The sequence below is a fragment of the Sitophilus oryzae genome, unplaced genomic scaffold, assembly GCF_002938485.1.
Source record: "Sitophilus oryzae breed Bouriz unplaced genomic scaffold, Soryzae_2.0 scaffold_1931_pilon_pilon, whole genome shotgun sequence".
In the NCBI taxonomy this organism is placed as follows: domain Eukaryota; kingdom Metazoa; phylum Arthropoda; class Insecta; order Coleoptera; family Curculionidae; genus Sitophilus; species Sitophilus oryzae.
Window position 1 is genome coordinate 200,033 of NW_022146648.1, and position 21,731 is coordinate 221,763.

A 21,731-nucleotide genomic window follows, 5' to 3' on the forward strand; every position below is an offset into this window, starting at 1 on the left:
AGTAATGCTTCCATAAAATTTCATTGGTCTATCTCTTTTCGTTTCAAGATAAAAAAATTAAAACATTATTTTTCCGCCATCTTGGTACCGCGATATCTCCCTAATGGTTGACTTTTGACCCAACGTATATGAAGCAAACTACCCATTTATTTTGAACAAGGAATCGCCCCCTGAAGTTTTTCGCATTTGTTTTCAAACACCCTGTATATTTTGTTTATTTTTAAGAACATTCGTAAACCGTTTTTCCTGAAATTTGGTACTGTTACACACATATTTTGGATAAAATGTTTAAGTTATTATCAATCTATTTTATCGTATGATTCAATAATTCAATATATCGATATATTTAGTTTTTTGCCATCCCTAGTCATTCATACTATTGCGGACCCGTGTGAACTCGGCCTTAGGCCTGGCCACTATGACTCATACGCACGGCGACGTTCGAAAACGAATGGTGGGACGAAGAACGCGGCTAGAAATTTTCGAGACAAATCTGGATTGTCTGTTTCCCTCATATACCGACCTGGTCATTTGATTACTGTGTATAGGATTTTAACGTGTAAGACAGAGAATAATATAAATGACCGGTTGACAGACAGAGAGACAGCATCAAAAGGGGCCGGCGAGAAGCCGGTGCGACCGATACAGTGTTGCCGGTTTTTACGGGTGTGGGCGAGGTAAAGCATAAGCATGGTGGGAGAACGCATTGAGAGGGGCGGTGCTTTATTTTAAGGTTCGTATTCACTATCCGAAAGAACAAAGGAATGAAATTCGGTATATTTGGACAGCAAACCGAATGCATGCGGCCGTTCGCCATTCGGTTCGCTCCATCATCCGTTTTCAGTCGGTATATCCGAGACGTTCGCAAACGAATGAGAATTATAGAACCGCGCGAACAACACTGGACGTTCGCTCGTTGGATAGTAACATTCGTTCGTTCGGATAGTGAATACGCACCTTTAATAATAGATGAGGTGGGGAAAGGAAATAGATCACCTGAGATCCAAACTAATTTTGCATCATTCTTTTCGCCTAGCTGTTTCAGTATGTACGTTAAGTGTTTCAAAAATGGCTATTTATACGACCGAAGGGAAGGTGCATATCGTTAAATGCTTTTACATTTCGTCTAGTGTGGAAGAGGTCATTGGGCGTTTTGTGTTCACCTTTCAAGATCGCCCTGTGCCTTGTGCCACAACTGTACGCAACATTGTCCATAAATTTGAGCAAACAGGCTGCATTGCGGCGTGCAGAAATTGTGACAATAAGGAAGGCGCAGAGAAGGTGATTCCCGACAAGGAAATTTATATTTGTGCCGCGGTCGAAACAAGCGAACCTTGTTCAAGCCGAAATATAGCCGAACAAGTGGGTTGCAATGCTCGAACAGTGCGCAGGGTTTTAAAAAAGCATGGATATAAGTCCTACAAAATCAGTACCACGCAAGAAATTTTTCCCGCAGATTGTAACAGACGTCTGGAGTTTTGCGAGGCTGTAAGAGAAAGAGCCGATCGGAATAATTTATTTTTGGAAAATATATTATTCTCAGATGAAAGCTCGTTTCCCTTACATGGCTACCACAATCCTTCGATAGTACGTTATTGGTCTCCTGAAAATAAGCACCTTAGTATGGCACTGCGGACACAATATCCACAAAAACTAAATGTTTGGGCTGGCATGCTGCAAAATCCTTATCATTAGGCCTTTTTTTATTGATGGTATGTTAACAGCTGCCAAATATTTGAATATGCTACAAAACCAAATTGTACCAGCAGTTCGAAATTTGCTAATCAATTTTGAGGAAGTGTGGTTTCAGCAGGATGATTGTCCTGCGCATAACGCGCAGAACGTAAATCTGTTCCTTCAAACCACATTTCCCAATCGGCTAATTTTCACACAAGGCACAATTAATTGGCCACCACGTTCTCCTGATTTGTCGCCTAATGACTTCTTTCTGTGGGGATATGTAAAAAAACTCCATTTATGGCCATAACCATGAACGACACATGAATATTGACGAGCTGCGATTAAAAATCGTTCAGTCGTTAGAAAATATCCCCGCTGTTATGTTAGCTAAAGTTAGGTCAGAGTTTTATAACCGTCTTGGCTATTGCGAAGCACAACAGGGAGGTATTTTGAACCTTTGATTTAATTTTTATAATTATTTTGCTAATTGTCCTTTTTAAAGTTGATTTTTAGTCATTTTTAATGCTTGTTTTAACTTTATGCTGAAACAACTTAACAAAAACATGAGCAGTATAGATACAACCGGACGTTTTAATTATTTTTTATTGTTAAAAGATTAAACGTCTCGAGATATGTATGGATAACCTTCAAAATCGTAAATATATTGTAGAATGATGTACACCCAACCCCTTTCAAAATCCAACTGATTTGATTTCTGTCTACCGTTCTAGGTCTTCGATACTGTCAGTGTTGCCAGATGAAGTTTTGAAAATTTCCTGAAGCCTGGTTGGCACGGTCAACCAACAAAAATATTCTTTTTAAAATATTTATCTGATGATACTTTTAGAAATGCCAAGTTTGAGAAAACAAATTAAATACACACACTAAATTGTGTCCAAAAATATGCTTTCTAAAAAGGTATTTCCTGGATAGAAACCTTAATGTTAGGGAATATTTCCTAGACCTGGCATCTACGGCCATATTCTCTCCAACCACTTGATTTGTCTCACCACGCCTCTCGAAATGTGGAAGCCATGCATATCTCTTCGCACGTGTTACAAACCAAACCAAACTCTTGAGTCATAGGCGTACTAATATTTTATTTTCATTTTAGATTTAGTATTACAGCCAATTTTAGTTTAAAAGTTTTGCTTATGAATTCTGTAAAATTTAATTTATTAGAGATTTTAATAATAATCTTTTATGACAGCTGACAATGTTTAAGATGCAAACAGTGGAACAACGCCTTCACCACGCTGCTTCTTAAGCCCCATACATACTCAATATAAAAAAAAACTCATCGACATGATCAAAAAGGTTTATGATCAAACGGGTTTTGTATCATAAATAAAACAGATAAACAATTTTTATGTAAAACAGCCTTTAAAATTAACATTATAAACATTATGTAACTGTTAAGTGGCATCGTTTTTATGATTCTAATTGTGCTACACTTTAAGGGGTGTGAAATAAATTACTTATTTATAATAATACTGAATTTATGCGGGGTGGTATAACTAGTGTTATAACGGTTGTAGCTATAGTGTTACGGGCAACCAACGGTCCAGCTACGTCAAAACACCGGTTCCCAGTAGAACACCGAAGTTAAGCGACGTAAGGCGATACTAGTGGATGGATGGGTGACCAGTTCGAAACTCTGTATCGTGCTGTTCTCCAATAAAGGCAAAAGTGTAAAATATTTTTGACACACACTGCTCATTCACGCCAGTTCAAGGCCCGGATAAGATCGGATATCTCGTGAGTAGAGTCGATTCAGACACTTGCTCGGTCATTGACCAAGGACCGCTGTTCGGATTCCGCGTAAACAAAGTAGGCCCCGTCCAAATTAGCCTGGCAGCAAAAAGGGAGATGTTAGCTTCAAATCTTTTTTACTTTACTTTATAGTATTACATTATAACATTATCATGTGTCATATTATGAAATAATATTTCCTACTACTAATTTTTTTAATATTGGTACAGCAAACTTATCAGTATAAAGCTTTACTTATCTTTATCCTTTTATTGCTATTTATAATTCTGAATACGAGGATAAGAAATTTTAGTTTTCAGTACGCCTATGACCGAAAGCGAACGTCTACCTCCCGCTTCATCAGCGGCCATAGTTGGATGGAATCAGGGATGAGTAAATATAAAGGACCATAAAATTAATAAATTTTGCTGGTCTGCTGCAACACGTAAATATTTATTGATGGATCAGTATGACAGATAAGTAATAAAAAGGCCGTTTTATGAATAACAAAATAGTATTTGAACATCATAATATAATCATATTGAATTGACAATAGATTAATTTATCAGCTATCCGCAGAAAATTGGCAATAATAATAAAAACATGACACATGGCAATCAATATAATTCCAAATTAAAAATAGATAAGAGTTTTCATTCATAATAGTAATACAGATATATTTCAAAAGGGCACTTAAAATTAAGTTTTTTAATTTTATTGCTAGTTTATAGCACTTGGTGGTATAACTTAACAAAATAACATCAATCATTAAATAAAGCATAAACGAACCAATAAATAAACAAAAAGGTTAATTTATTTAATAAAACATTACAACGTACGGCTTTATATGCCGATTGTGTGTATGAAGAATAAAGTCAACGTTTGTTCAGTACAATACGATATACTGAAGAAAAAGACTATAAAATACAGGAGAAAAATGAGAAGTTTATTACCTATCCACTTAATCCGGATCGGTCGGCAATAGAATTTGCTGATATTTACAACATTATGTAATTAATTGATTATCGGTTCTATTATGTAACTGAGGATGTACGTAACTAAGTAGTAGAGCATATTTTTTGGTTAGTTTATTTAATGAAGCGTACACGGCTTTGGTTGCTGATTCTCGTGTGTCAACGTTTGTTCAGTACAATACGATATATTGAGAGAGATGCTGATGCACTATTACGTAGACACGTACATCATTAGTTGCATAATAAGACAGATAATCTATTAATTACAAAACGTACTAAAAGCGCAAATTCTGTTGTTGAACAATGTAATCAGTATGATTACAGATTAAATAATTATGGAGGTGCATATGAAACATTAAACGATTCATCATTGTGTTAAGTTATACCACGTAATTTAACAAAAGATCAATCATTTAATGTCTCACTTCACACTGGCTCACTCCATTATTATTTAATACTGATTAGAATTGTCGACAATAGAATTTGCAGCATTTACTACGTAATACAGCATATTTTTTGGTTAGTTTATTTAATGATATAACCGATAATGTACACACGGCTTTGGGTGCCGATTGTCGTGCACAGAGTCTAGACTCTGTGATTGTATAAATGAACAAAGAGAAAAGAGCAAGAATTTTTCCAAGCGTATGAAGTTGAGCTCTGGATTAAGTGGATAGGTAATAATTTTCTCTCCCCGACTTACAAGATTGCCATAGCGATTCACTTCTAGACATGTAGGTAAATGATGACTAAAATAAACGACCCAAGTTTTTCTCTTGCCGACCAGTATATTATCGTAGTCTTAAAGAAATTAGAATAAAATAAACTATGTTAAAAATGTTCTAAAGTAACATATACTACTGAAATGAAGATATTATATTTAACTAGAAATGTAATCTATTACAGTTGTAGTAAAATGAGTAACTAATTGAGAAATCCAGATCCAACCCTAGATGCCACATTTTTTTTTGAAGCATCTACTTATGCGGTTTGAAATTTTGATGCAAAATACCGCTCAGAAGAAATATTCCCACCCATACCCACCCAACTTTTTTCTCTTTTTAATACATTTGATTTGCCATTAAGCTGCCTACATCACTGTCTTACACGTTAAAATCCTATACACAGAGTTGACCTGTCCCGATGTGTATAAGCCGAAGCCTGAAGCGGACAGAGAAAAACAACCGGTCGACGCGTACAGTTACAATCGCCGCGCTAAATTCAAAATAAATTCCGTTTAGATAAATAGTTAGATAAATGGTAAATAAGTTGTAAATAGTTCTTTAAGTCTGTTAATCGTTATTGTTTGTTACTTAGTGTAAAAATTGTGTTTAAATAAATTGTGACTTTCTATCCACACGGAACCGACGAAAAACGTAACAATACGAAAAGAAATTGGATACTTAAACTGCGTCTTATTGAAACTATTCGATATTTAGTCATCTAACCTCATTTTTTATCTGTCCCAAGAAAATGTCCTTTGACTGTTTAAACATGACAATGTCAATTAAAAACTGCTGGACTTGTTCCGCCAGAAGCTTGTTTTCACAAACTCAATAATATTTCTTTCAAATAGCAAACTTCACACGGCACAATCTTGTAGGGAAATACGAAACTTACACCTTTAAATATAGTAATACATTTAATTCCAAATATAGCTAGACATAAGCCATCAATCATTATTGAACCAGCGAGTAGTCTGATGATCCAACCACATAATGCGTCAGCATAACTAAAAAAAAATAAATTTCTAAATACAAATTTCTTGCCTTGAGCTGCTATATTTTTCAATTTTCGAAAATCGAAAAAAGAAAAAAAGGAAAAATGTTGTTTTTCCTTAAGGGGGGAAGCAATTTTAACTCCCCACGACCGGTTTCTGGCCCTACCCTTCATCACGGTACCTATTCTTGAGTTTCAGGGAGTAGAACTCCCGAGAGAAGTGGGCGCGGTAATCATAAAATTGGTAGTTTCCGTATTCTTGAAAAATATTGTGGAAGGGAGTAAGAAACTGTGGAGATGCTAGGGAGTTAAAAGTTCTCTTACTATAAAGCGAGGGAGAAAGCAAACCTAACCCAACTTACCGTATTTATTTACGATGTTTTTTGTTTACTCGGCTGTTACAGACTTAATATTTATAGATAAAGATGTTTCTTTGAATGTGTGTAAAAAATGTTTTATACAGGGTGGATAGAAATCTAAACATGTCATTTTTAAAATTAGTAAATGTGCATTTGTTTGAAAACCAAAATTAAGGTATAAAAAGAGAACATTTATCTTCTCTTAATAAAAAATCAATAAAGTTTTCTTATGTATAAATTACGGTTATAGTGGAATATATGGCTTTTGAATATGGATAAAAACTTCAAAAAGTATATATATTTTTTGAACAATTTTAAATTTAGATATTAGTCGTTTGTGTTTGTACCCGCTGTCCTTAATTTGAAAATAATACGTCTCTGAATAAAGTTTCTGTATTGACTAAAGTACAAGACAAGCAAAAAGTCCCTTTTGTTGATCTTACGGGAGGCACAAAGACTTGGGACACAAACAAATCAACCTACATTTGCAATCGTTCGAAATTTTCCGTTTTAAAGTAAATTATATCTATAGACGCGATGTACGCAAGCCGAAGTCGCTGACCATAGAATAAGTAAGCCGATGACTGTCAAGATTTGCTGTAATTCTATTGGTTGTACAAACCGGCAACGCTGTTCCCCGATTCTACTTCCTCCCTTATACTCCTCGGTGCGTTCGATACTTCAAGAATACGACATTTCGTTTTCAGGGAGGTCGAGTGAGGGAGCATTCCCCGGGAGCTCCCAGGGACCATTCCCTTCTCTCGTTTTCAAGAATAGGTACCCAGGTGGGCCGTCCAGAGGGTGGTTCTTAAACGAAACGACAAACACAACTTTAACAATTTCAATCGGCTATGTCGAACAGTGTACTAGCGTCTACATCTCACTAGTCTACTCAGGCCCCCAACAATGTTGCCAAGTACTAGATCTTAATTTTCACTACATTTTATTCAAAGTGAACGTTAGTCACACAAAATTATCAAATAATCTAGAAATATTTTTACTATTTTTTTAATTTGTAGAGATTTAATTTGAATTTAAATTTTTGCGCGGTAAAAGTGTGAGGTTGACAGTAAAACAAAGTGAAACGCTTCGTGTATGCACATGTGAATGCAGAGTCCGGTTGCTGGAACGGAAACACTACGTGTATGATAATGTGCATCGACCTTTTACACTTGAGTCTGCCTTACTTCTTTGATAATTTAGTCAATTACATTGTCGCACTTGTGCATGTGATTTTCAATGCCTTGTTAAACTCTTTGCAAATTTTTGATGCAGAATTAGCAGGAAAATGCGATATTTTAGTTTTGTTAAAGTAAAGTTGCTGTCTAAGTAACAGTGCAATTTCCTATATGTGGTTAGGATGATTTTTTTAACACGTTTCCGAAGCACTTATTTTTGCTTTATTTAGTATTCTGATTACTATTAATGTAAGTATATACCTAATACCTAATCTGTACTATAATACAGAACGTTCTAACAAAATAAACCAAATTATAAAACTTTGAAATAAACCGCAAAAATAAACGTCTTTAGTTCAGCCCTTGTATCTTGTATACAATGCGCAACGGTTTAGCCATGGGTTTAGCTAATATAATTAATTATTGAAAATCATGAAATTAAAGGATAACAAACGGTAACATTGTTGGGTGCCCGAGTAGACTAGTGGGACGTAGTGAACAGTGTCAGTGAGATAAAAAAGTTATATAGATATTATGGGGGGCTTAAAAAAGGAGGTTTATCGGCAATGGGCATATTTGAAATTTCTGTCCCCATTTTTAAGCAGGTTCCTCGGTTTGACAGTAGAGGCACTGCGATCGATAGGGATACTATATTTTCATTGTTATTATACGGTTTAAGTTTGTTTTTCCTAAAGTTATAGTTAATTTAATGAATTTTTAGCAGTATAACAATGAGCATTGTGAAAAAAACCATACAGTAGAAATAGCTCGGTATCTGGCTGTAGAAATGGATATTACAATGAAAAAAATTCACAGTCCTTTACAAAGATGCAACCGGGGGGGCATTGAAAATGACATTTTTAGAAAAAAAAAAAAAACGTAAAAAAATATGATTAGTGTTAATATGAGTTTTTCCTAAAAAGAGAAAGTTATACTAATGAATTCTTTTAGCAGCAGTGAATTGTAATGAGCATTGTGAAAACCACAGTGAAATAGCTTCAGTATCTGGCTGGGGAAATGGATATTACAAATGAAAAAAATTCACAGTCCTTTACAAAGATGCAAACCGGGGGGCACTGAAAAATGATGAATAAAAACGTAAAATATGATTAGTGTTAGAATAGTGAAAGTGTATTACATACATAAGCGTTTAAATAATTTGAACTTATACAAAAACAACAGATTTAAAGATTCACTGAAAAAGCTAGTAATGTTAATATTAAATAAAATATTATCAATAATAAATTATAGTGATCGCACCTATCCGTAAAACAAGCAAGCAAAAAAAGAATTCTTATTGAAAGTTACATTTTACGATATAATTTTTTAACTGTTAAAGGCAAACCCCATTTAAACACAAAAACTTTTAATACCTACTACTGTATCTAAAAGACTTTTTTTAAATTACTAAATTTTAGCCACGCTTCTGTTTTCTTTTGGCTGTTGTGCGTCACGTCACAGATTTACAGGTCCACGTTTGCACCACAAGACGATGCTGCAGACCACTAGGTAGACCGGTCGTAGAAATTCTATATGTTATACAACTTGTAGTCAATCTACATAAATATTATCAAAACTTTTTTCTTTTTAAATGTGTTCAGATTTTGTAAAAAGTATAAGTCAAAATCGCAAACTTAAATTTGATATGAGTTTCTTAGTTTTTAAATAATATAGTGGCGAATTACAAAATTCCTTTTCAATGAAAAATTAATGAGTTAAATAAAATAATTTAATAAATGATTTCTAGCTTTTTTCTCAGAGACTACGTTCGCGTTACACCTCGAATCGTTCATGCATTGATTTAAATGATTTTTACTTCTTTATAGAGAGCTGAGTGAGCACAGATGTTTTTATTTTCATCTTTTTTTATTTATTAAGACACTACTACCTTTATAGGTTATTTTTTATTCCTTTGAAGGATAATTGAGGAAGATATATTTCTGTTATGATGTCACTAAATAAACCCTTGTGTATAAAATTTTATACTGTCTGGTTTTATAATGTTATAATATTGCATTTTCTGTACAGCAAACTTTCATTCCCTATTCTAGCTCCCTAAGGGTATAAATTTCATAAATTTGTTTTTACCTTTGTGCCCATTTTTATGTGTGTAGCAATCCAGAGGTCACCAAGTTTTATATAAATTTTACTAACTTTACCCATTTTGGTTGATGAATTTCAAAAATTTCTTCTAATTTTGTAGGATTTCTCATTCTTCTAGACCAAATAGTAAAGGATTTTAAAATACAACAAACTGTTCCGAGATAATTTTTACTCTCTAAGAGGATGAATTTCCTAAAATCGCTTTGTGTAGCTAATTCACTAATGTCGTTTAAACGAACCTTGTGCTAATATTTATGTATGTAAAGTTGGCGGCATGAACTCACTCTAAAAATATCTAAAAACGTAATATATAATCCTATCACAATACCACTGACAATGACAAATAATTTATTTCTGGGAGGTATTGTGTGTAGGTGTTTTTTCAGGTATGTTTTAGTATTTAGTCGTTTTACACAAAGAAATAGCCATTAAGCACTATAAAAAATGGCTCTTCATAACAAATCTACACATATATATACTTTTCATTTAAAGAATCATCAAGATTGGTAAAAGGTTTCGGCGGGATGGATGCATTAATGTTCCTTTGAGCTTTTATATATGTATGGATTAATTATTTTTCCAACATATTTTACTTTGCAATATTTTTATACATTGTTCAGACTCAGTCAATATCGTACTCCACCGTGTCCAGCCTGTTTAGCCAAACGTAGGCCGATTCCTCTTCGGCGGCGTCGTGACCCTGGCCGAAGGAAGAGTTTTGAAGACGCTCATCCGCGCATAGGGAATGTTTAAATTCCGCGTAGCGTATTGCGTATTAATCGATTCTGAAACTTTCTATCTCGTGTATAACATGTTACGCAAGTTTATTATTTTAATCTCTGATTTTATATATAAATGTGTGGAATGCCACCTGAATATCTTCCAGCCATGACATGTTTTAACTTTTTGTTATGGTAAAGTGATTTGTATAAACTTTTATTCTAATAACGTATATTTTCCTCCATTTGTATTTTTAATTTTAAGCGAAAAATTAAGTATAACATTTTAGGAAAAAGTAAAAAAAAAAAACACTGTAATATTTAAAAGAATAAGAAGAAATTAGTCTTATGAAAGGAAAATATAGAAAAACTCTTTTCTATAGAAAAAGTCTTTATACTGAACCAGAACTGGTGACATATACGCGGTCTCACCGGAAACATTACTTATTACTCTGCATAACTTGAAGAATATCTACTTTTAATAATGAACACTTCAGAAATACACCAGTAAAACATTATTTATTATTTGAGATTAAAACTCGAATTAAATTATAAATATTAGTTACTTATGTTGTTATAGCTTTTATAGGCCTGTTTAACGACTTAATAAGTTACCTAGCGAAAAAATCTGTGCGCGTACCTACCAACTATTGTTACAGGTTAATTCGTTAAAGAAATATCTTTACACAAGTTAAAAAACGCTAAAATTTTAATGGTATTACTTGTGCATTATTGGCCTTATAATGTAATTTGTTGGAATTTATATCTTCTTTAAATACAATTAGACTTTTTAACGACTTTTTAAGTTACCTAGGAAAAAAATCTGTGCACGTACTTACCAGTATTGTTACAGGTTAATGCGTGAAACAAATGTGTTACATATTATTCGTAGTATTAGTGGTATTATATTGGAATCAGCTTGGCATTAGTGGGGCATTATATGAGAAATTTTGGTATTTAATTTGAATTTTTGGCATTACTTTAGCATTAGTATACAGAGATTTGTCAGCGGAAATATATTATTAAATTTTAAGCATTAAGTAATAAAACACTTTGTGGGGGGCCCTCTTATATTGTAAGAGGTTACGAAATATACTCCTGGTTACACCCCTTACAGAAAACAGTGTAAGGGGTGTAAATAAATTGTATAATCACTGTTTTTTATAATTAAAAACTATAACACATTTCTTATTTGTGAGGTTAAAAAAACAAAACAATGCATTGGTTAAAATAAGTACATTCAGTATGTGTTATAACATAATATAGCCATTACTATTATACTATTGTTATTAAAATAATATGTGTGTAACATATTTCTTTAACGAATTAACCTGTAACAGACATTTATATGCCCAGTATATTTTTGTTTAACAAACCAATCAGGAAAAATCCAAAACCTACTGTTAGTAGGTGTGGTAAGATAATTAAACTTATATAATGACAACTACTTAGTCGGATAACAAATTGGCCTTCACTACTGTCAGCTAGTTCAGCTACTGTCTAGGTAAGAATATACCGTAGAAAAGTACCTACACCTATGATGTAGGTAGATTAAAGCTTATTTTGACGTTACCTCTCACTTCGGTGTCACAAGCTGAATTTGTCAGGGATGGAAGTACAGTACATGATATGGGGACCATTATTCCGAAAGTAGTACAAAATTAGACCGGGTAAAGCGGGGCAATTATCATCAAAAATCGATATATTAATACCACCGTATAGAGAAAAACAAATACTTATTTTTTGATCCAGTACACAATAAAGTCTTCGTAGGGAGTAATTTCATAATTATTATACGAAAAAACATTTCCATTAGCGCTTATGACCAAAAAAAACTTTAAACATGAATAATCATTTCAATCATGCGAAAATTTGGTTTAAAAATAGATTTTTTTTAATATAACTTTCATTTAACGAAAAACGAAGTACCTAAATGAAAAAAAAGAAACAATTTAAAAGTTTCGCTTATGTCTTGACAAGGTATCAAAGCAAACCCCAATATTTTTTGCTTTTAAACTAATAAAGATATATCAATAAACAATTAGCGATGTAATGGTTTTTGCGTGCGCTGGCCGACTGCCGCCGCTGCGCCGAGATTTCCTATACCCTTGTATATATGACGTCATGGTGTGGCAAATGTAGCATTTTAATTCGATTTGGGCTCCCTTATATAGGATAACAGAAACATTTTCAATGTTAAAAAGCGAGGAAAGAAAAGTAACCTAAAACTTTTCAAAGCTCCTAATGTAAGTAATATGATTATTTATTTAAAAAAATTATAATGGATGTTAAGAAAAACATTGAAATTATAGGGTAAAGTGGGGGAATCGCGGCCTCCTTAGCAGTTCTTCTGATTATGCCGACATTTTTTAAGATAGGGAAATGATTAGTATGTCAATGTAAAGCTAAGACGACATTTAATCAAACTATACCATTACTAAAAACCAATATCAACATAAACAAATAATATAAAATTCTTAGGACAGTCAGTAGTGGCCGTCATTACCCGCCCTTGGTGGGGTAACCCCGGCCAGGGGCTGTTATTACCCCAAACAAAAGTAAATTGGATTAAAGTTTATTTATTTAAATTTACAGACAAAAATCGCAAATAAAGGATTTCTTCTTTTGTCCATCGGTGCAAGCTTGATGAGCCGATCCTCCGCAAATCACACATCTTAACCATAATTCAAGGTTTCTTCCAAACTCTCCACAGATAATGCAGATATCTTCAGTTATTTCTTTATCTTTTGTGGCTTCTATATCAGAATCATCTTCGTAGTAATCAATGTTTTTAGTGTTCCTGCGTACTGTAGCTTACTTCCGAAACGAAACGTTGCTCGATATGTTACCTGTTGACGTAAACACTTGTCTCTTAACTCTTTTAACATTCTGAAGTTTTCTGACTCTTTTTATGCTTTTCGTTTTCTTTTGTCTCCAAAATATCTTTCATTGGCGTAGATGTGAATACCACTGAATGTTGCTTTTTAGATAGCTTCTTTTGCTTAATCTGACTAGTACCAGAACAACTAGGAATAGGAATTATATCGGCAAATGATATGTTTAACTTATCTTCTGTCGGTGCGATTTGCCCACTTTGATCTTCAGTAGGTAGGAGTTCAATGACTGAAGTTTGAGTCAAATTATTATTCTCAGGAGTTGAAACTGTTAATGTTAAATTTTCGGAGGGAGCAAAATCCTCCTCTAAACAAATATCTGCATTGGCAGGATAAATACCTGTTACTTCAAAACCCTTTGTGGCCTTTTCAAGTGTTGCGACTCGCCCAAATGCTTTGTTGAAGAGTTCTGCAACGTCATCTGGTGTGATTTTGCGTCCTGGGTGACTTCGCATAAATTTGTCACATTCAGAGTTATAGGCTGCTTTTAGTGGGCCATAAAACGTCACATCAAGTGGCTGAACTCGGTGGTATTGTAAGCATCACTATCCCTTTTTCGTTGCAAAAATTATAAGCCCTCAAGGAGCAGTGGCTAGAATGGTTATCTAGTAGCAGCAGGACAGGATCTTCCTTTGACGGTTTGGTGAAGCGTTCAAAGTGCTTTAACCACTCGATAAATAGCCCTTCATTGATCCACCCGTTATCAGAACAGAGATATACTACTTCTGGTGGACCATTTTTCTTAAAATGTGCGGTCATCCGTTTACGAGCATAAATAAACATTGGCGGTAGGTAAATCCCAGTTGCACTAAAAGCACACATAACGGTTGTAGTTTTCCCTTTTTCCCAACCAGTTAAATAGCCTACTCTTTTTTGTCCTTTCTCTGCATAAATTTTATTTTTAACCAAACCAAACCGTGGTAATCCCCGTTTCATCAGCGTTGAATATTCTCGCTGGGGTGAATTTGTATCTCTCCATTAAACTGTTTAAATTCGTAAAAAATATGCCAATCTCTTCTCTGTTAAATGCAGTTAGTTACCCGATTTACGCTAGTGGATTCAGGCTTGCGCAGAGTAATTTGAAGATTGCGTCTTAGAAAACCTTCTAACCAGTCTCGACCAGCTAAATCGTTTTTTTTTTTTGTGAAAAAGGATTTTTTATATTGTTCATTTTGGCAAAACTATAAGCACCCTGCTTCACTTGTGCCTGTGTTATCCCAAAAAAAAGTTTTGAGAGATTTATAATCTGCTCGACTAACTCATTTTCCTGATCTGGAGAAAAAACGGGTCGTCGACCTAAATGGGGACTCGATAAGTTGCCAGTTTTGCGGCGATCTTGCAAAGTCGCCCTTGGAATATCATACCTTTTTGACACCGTTCTTAAAGCTTGACCTGCCTCTATATCATTAAGGGCGGCTTGTAGATTTTCAGCAGTCCATGAAGCCTTTTGCGTTTTACGTACGTATTCACGCGGCATCTGAAACAAAGAGGATTCCATATTCAATCCTGCAGTGGAGATAAAGGGGGTAATGGCGGCCAGGTCGCTATAACCTCCAGTGGCATGTCCGGTATTACCTCATATGCACATGTGTTCGCAATGACTTGTCGTTTGAAAACGTTTAAGTTTATAGTGAATTCAAAACTTTGTTAGAAAGCCGCGGTGAGTTGTTGAGGCACTGAGTCGAAAAACATATTTGCAATGATTTTAATGTTGCTATCTAACTAAGATATTTACCTTCAAAGTTGCAGACTTGCAGATAACAAGACGCGCACTTTCCGAAAACAAATATAGTGGCCGTGTACATCTACCAATGACTTTCAAATTTAAACGGAACGTTTAGTGTGGCCAGACGCGCCTGCACCGCTTGTTGTCCGTGACGAAAGTGCTAGTAGAAGGGGAAAAATCAGTGTCCGGCATTACCTCCAGGGCCGGCATTTCCCCACCTTACCCTATACTATCAGTGTACAGATTTATTTAAAAATCATATTAATAGTTAATAGAGAATATAGACCAAAATCGAACATCTGCATGACATAACCTAGAGAGCCTAAAATAATAATAATTTAATACTTTAATACCTACTAATAGTAGCACATATATAATGTTATTATATAATATGTGCTACTAGGTGTTTAAATTACCTGTTATTAAATAAGTAGGTATTAATAATATATATTAACAACCATTGCTATTAAATATTATTTGAATATTATAGAAAGTGAATATTAAACATTATTTACACTTCAAAAATGTAGTTTCAAAATAACATCTACCTCGAATAGTGAAAAAATATTTTTTTAAATTTATTTAATAATTAGGTATATCTCTTTTACTAGGATGACTAGGATCCTGGCATCGACAAAGAAGAAAGACATCCTAACTTGCTACAGCATTGGCGAAGGGCGGTTCCCCAGACAAAATATTTCGCAGTAGTGATGTGTTATGGTGATGTGTTTTATGCACTTATTTAGACAAAATTAGTTGACGGAACCAAAACGGAACTATCAGTAGATAAGGGTAGAGCATTTATTTTACTATTAGTAGATAATTTCTTTATTGTATATTCAGGTGTATATTACATTTATTAAATTTAGCTACTTGGAGTTAGTCAATTAATCAATATAAAAGTTATGTAGGTATTTATATTCATAAATAAATAAATTTAATGTTTCAATGCTTTCAATATTTCCTGTAAGCCTATTTTTTAATGTAGTTTTTAGAGGTTTCTTACCACGTTGAGTAAGTTCTTTCTACTTGACGACTTTTATAGCCTTTTTTCTGTAACATGTATTTCCATTTCAGTGTCCTGAGGATGGAATAAATAAATTCCGAAAGATTGACTATTAACAAAGTGTATTAATTCTAGTCCAAACCCTTCCGACTGCAACCTCACTAGTTTGTATATTTTCTTTCTCACTAGTCAGTCGATACTACTAATAGATACTACTGTCTGCCTAAATAAATATATGAAGGAATCTACATACAATATGATCCAAAAACGGCGTCAGCGATCATTTTATATATAAAATTATATGGGGAATGTCATAGATGTTCATTTCCCAGCCAACTAGACGCCGTTTTTTTCGATCATACGTTAGTCCTTGACTTATTATTTTATTTTCAGACCTACCTCATACTTGTATTAATAGTAAAGTGGATATCAACAGAAGGAACTTTAATTACAGATCAAATCAAATGTATACATATGTATTTATAACACAATCGTTAGGTGACATTGAACATGATACATCTTCAATTTAAATGTCTGTGAAACAGTAATAATTGGCAAAACTTTGCTGATGACATTAAAACTTACAATTTAGAAAAGCTAAAAAAAAAGTAAAAAGTTACGAGATACACAACACCAATCAAACAAGATAAGTGCAATGTTTATATTATATAAATTCCTGATTAATTTTCGTCATTCATTTGCTGTAATTTGTCATTAAACCACTACTAGTTTTAAAGTTTTTAATGTTTATTATCAGTATCACAATGAACTGCACGTAAACATGTCCATTCCAAGTGTTTTCATGAAAAATTATGAAACTTTAAACTGTATCAGCAAAATTATTAATAAATTACTAACACACTCACATCATAAACTATTTAATTCACATTTCTCATCAAGGAACAATTACTGTTTACATCAAATCAAAGGTTGAACTGGTGATACGTTTGTTGCTGGAACTTCTATATTTTTTGTACACTAGTTGAAGGAAACATTTACTTTAGCAGCTTATATTTTTCTTCGGCCGTGTATGCACTAAACAGAACCCCATAATAAAACATTTTTAGAATAACAACTTAGGAAAAGAATATCTAAAACCGGCATCTGTTATAACCTAACTAACTTTTCAAACTCAAATTTAAGGTATTGTATTCACAATTTTAGCCACGCACATTGCTCAATTCGAAAAAAAACACGTTTCTAAAAGCTAACTCTGGTAAAAATATGCCCAAATATTAACTTGGCTCTATAATTTATAACAAAATAGTTATTCTTGCCATAAGAAGCTGTGTATTTTTAGTATCCCTATCATCACAAGTGCCCCTAACGACGATTTTCGAACTTCATTTAGATCATGAAATCTGGGCCCAAAATTTTTGCATTCGATTCGCCTCCTCCTTTTAGCCTCCATAATAGATATACATATATAAAAGATAAAGCATAAGATGGAAAAGAGCATTCTTCGGCCGCTCTAGTATATACCGGGTGCGTCTCAAAAGTCGCTCCCCTTTATAACTTTTTTAATTTTTTCAGATGAAAAAACGAGATTTGGTAAGTTAGTATAATATACTAACATACCAAATTATAAATAATATAAACCATATTATGACATAAATTGGAATTGATTGACGTATTCAATTGTTTTTGGTCACTTTCCTGTTTCACCGGAACCTAACAACCATTTATTTTTAAATTACACCCTCGGTATTTTTTTTACTTAAATATAGTAAAAAAATACCCAGGCTGCCATTTAAAAATCAAAAATTGTCGTCATTTCCGGTGAAACAGGAAGTGACCATAACGTGACAATTTAATACGTCTATCAATCCTAATTTATGTCATATACTAACATACCAAATCTCGTTTTTTTATCTGAAAAAATAAAAAAATTAAGGTAATTAAAGGTAAACAAAGTTTTCTTGCAGCTTTTTAGTATGAATTGCTAAATACAAATTTCTTGCCTTGAGCTGCTATATTTTTGCAATTATCGAAAATCGAAACAAGAAAAAAAGTTTGTCGATTTCGAAAATTGAAAAATATAGCAGATCAAGGCAAGAAATTTGTATTTAGTAATTTATGCTAAAAGCTGCAAGAAAACTTTGTTTACCTTTATAAAACAAATAAATATACATAAATGATATGATACATGTCAAATGAATTCTAAAAAAAGTAAGTAAAATCTGTTCTACGAGAGGATACATGACAACGACTTATATTTTAATTCCTAGATAAATTCATGATAAGAAAACCATGGTATGCCTATGCGCATGTATAGCTCCATCTCTCTCGCACGAATGACGTCAGCTTCGAAGCAAAATTCTAAATCGCAATGCACAGCTTTTCATAACAATTTTGAGTTAAATTCCAGATTTTGTTGCCTATAAGCTTTTTAAATAATTTATGCATCAATTTTATCAGTGGCGGATAGAGATCCTAAAATCCAAAAATTGGATTAAATATTAGGCTTTTGGGGGGTTAAAAATAGCGCCCTAAAATGCATATTCTATTATTTTTTATTTGGCCCCCTTTAAAATAAATTCGTGTATCCGCCCCTGAATTTTATTAATATTTCTTAATTAGTTTATCATTTCACATAGTGAAAATTAATATTTGTTGACTAGATTATTTTCAATTCTATGTTTTGAATACACAATACTACACCAATAAAGTCTGATATATTTTTATTTATTTCTTACTGAATTAATATAAGCTTATATCGTCAAATTTCTCTTCAGACATTATTAAAGGGAATTAAGATGCTATACATTCGGACATTATTTTATGCCCTCTACCTTTTATATGTAACAACCAAGTAATAAAAGAGAGAGATTTTGAGTAATAATATCAAATGAAACTGGACAGCTATTGAACTACTTTAATAATTCATTTACATCATTGTCACATATAATAAATTTACAAGAGAACAGTTTTGAGTAATAATGTAAAATGAAATTGGATACTCATCTAATTACTGTAATAATATACTTTATTTACATCATTAATGCCACATATAATAAATTTACAAGGGAACAGTTTCGTCGACATCCCCAACACACATTTTCATATTTCTGGAGAGTATCCTTCATTACCATAACTTGTTCTTGTAGCTCTTCATTTTGCTCCTCCAACATTTTAATTTTATCTCTAAACTGATATGTCCATTTGACCTAAAAAGTGTTTTTTTTTATTAAAACTGCTTTAAATATACAAAGTTAAACATACTCAGGATTATTAATTCTGGTGGGGTTTTCACAGTAAGACTAGTCTCTTTTGCTTTGGTTAATTCAGCCATAATAGGTCTATTATTACCAGATGCTTGGTTTTCTTTGTTATTTAAAGATTGCAAATAAGGTTCTTCTTATGAAGTTGAAGGTTGAGTCTCCATTAAATGACTCCATTAATATCTCCGTAACTTACTGTGTTATGATGCCTTCTTTTAGTCATTTGATGAGATCTTGCAGTAGCCTTAGGTTTATGAGATGAACAATGTCATGAGTCAAATTTTAAATTGCGGCCAGTTTTTGGATTGTATTGTAGCAACCTTTGTTTCGTTGGAATTTATGGAAGGAATATGGAAGTATGGAGCAGATACAAGCTAAAATAAATGAACTATAACCGAGTGTTGCATCGTCGAGCGGGACATAGGAAATCCCATGTAAATTTTAATGGAGTCAATTATTGGCTTCCCTAATTATTTTAGAGAATAATTCTATTTAAGTTTATTGAAGAGCACTAAAACTCACATTCAAAAGAATAACTTTATATATTTTTGATTAGCCCGTTTACAAGTTATCGCCGATTTCTTTTTAAATATTTCTCCTTTCTTATGGCCCTGTATTTACTTATGAGCACCAGTCAAGGTAAAAGATAACTGTCAAATGAAGTTGTCATTTCAGAAATTTATCTATTTAGTGCTTTATTATTATTATTAAAAACTCATACCTATATCGAAAATATTAGCCATGAATTACACTACCGAAGAAAAAGTATTGATACGGCGGCAGGCATTTTGTTTTGATATGATGGAAAGAGCAATCACGGATAGGGAATTTTAAAAAAACATATGTTTCACTGACGAATGCACGTTTACCTCAAATAATGAACCCAATGTTCAAAATTATCGATATTGGAACAAAGAAAACCAACACAGGTTTGTCGAAACAAGGACGCAATATCCGCAGAAAGTAAATGTTTGGGGAGGGATATTCGGACACAATATTATTATGGGGCCATTATTTCTTACGCGAAATTTATATGAAGAATATTATTTGGAACTACTCGAAAATCATATTTTACCTGCTTTACATGATGCCGCTAGAGAAAATCAGGAAGTTTGGTACCAAATGGATGGCTGCCCTGGCTGTTCGGAAATATTTAGACAATAGTTTTAACGGAAACGTTATTGGCCTAAATCATACAGTAAATTGGCCAGCAAGGTGTCCTGATATTTCGCCAAATGATTTCTTTCTCTGGGGCCATTTAAAAAACAGGATATACAGAGATAAAAAATACCCAAATCTAGACGAGTTAAAAAATGCTATTTCTGCCGAATGCAGAATTTTATGATCGCCTAGCAGTCGATGGAGGAATATTTGAACATGTTCTTAAATCCTAAAGTTCTAACAATTTAATAGTACCTAAATTAATAAGTTATTGAATATTGTAATAATACTATAATTAACCTTGTAATTGATTACTTTATTTTACTTTAATTCATATTAATTTGTATTTATAAATACATCTTTAAGATTTCCGATGTAGGAATCAAATTCCAAAATTTGAATTCAATTCAAAATTTGAATTATTACAAATAATAATAAAGCACTAAATTGGTAAATTTCTGAAATGAAAACTTCATTTGACAGTTATCTTTTACCTTGACTGGTGCTCATAAGTAAATACAGGGCCATAAGAAAGGAGAAATATTTAAAAAAAAATCGGCGATAACTCGTAAACGAGCTAATCAAATATATCTAAAGTTATTCTTTTGAATGTGGGTTTTAGTGCTCTTCAATAAACTTAAAGAGAATTATTCTCTAAAATAATTAGGGAAGCCAATAATTGACTCCATTAAAATTTACATGGGATTTCCTATGTCCCGTCCGACGATGCAACACCCGGTATATTTGTATACCGATCGGGACAGGTCAACTCTGCGGGTTGGATTTTAACGTGTAAGACAGTGATGTAGACAGCTTAATGGCAAATCAAATGTATTAAAAAGAGAAAAAAGTTGGGTGGGTACATTTGTTCTGAGCGGTATTGCCGGATTTTGCATCAAAATTTCAAACCGCAAACCGCAAAAGTAGACTTTTCAAAAAAATGGTGCATCAGGGTTGGATCTGGATTTTCGACAATTAGTTACTCATTTTACTACAACTGTAATAGATTACATTTAGCTTAGATATATTATCTTCATTTCAGTAGTATACATGAAAGTCTTTAACATAGTTTATTGTATTCTAATTTATTTAAGGCTAAGATAATAGATTTATACCGGATCGACAAGAGAGTCTTGGGCAGGGCCGCGTTAAGGTGATTTGGTACCCTAGACACCCTTTATTTTGCCGCCCCCTTCAACTAATAAAATACAAGTAAATTTTGTTATTCAGCCTGCCGCC